Here is a 513-nt window from a genome sequence, read left to right on the forward strand (position 1 = left end):
CATCCACCCAATCAATTTTAGTGTGTAATCATGATCAAGAAGAAAAAACATCAATTTAGAGATTTTTTTTATAGATTATGTTTAAGGTGTTCTAGGAGAATGGTAATAGGAATAGAACAAACCTTAGTCAATTCTATTTAGATTGACGTTGTTGTGAATTTTTTCAAAGAAAACAGTTAAAAAACCTCGATCAATTTTAATATAATCGTGATTAAAAAAATATTTTAGAGAAAACTAGGATTAAGATTAAAGTTTATTTTCTTTTGAGGAAAAATAAGAATTAGGGTTTATGTATAATTATTCAATTTGTGAGAATACTAAAAGAACAATGATAATTAATTTCAAATATGATTAAGAAAAAAAGTTAGGGTTTATATTGATTTTAAGTAAGAGGAAGATTTAAGTTTAATTGTTAGTAAAAATTTGAAACTTGTTTGGTTTTTCGTTTGAACTTTTGACTTTTCATTTTAACTTAAACTTTTTGGGTTATGGTTAATAAATGTATGGGCTATA

The sequence above is a fragment of the Papaver somniferum genome, chromosome 2, assembly GCF_003573695.1.
Source record: "Papaver somniferum cultivar HN1 chromosome 2, ASM357369v1, whole genome shotgun sequence".
Classification (NCBI taxonomy): Eukaryota; Viridiplantae; Streptophyta; class Magnoliopsida; order Ranunculales; family Papaveraceae; genus Papaver; species Papaver somniferum.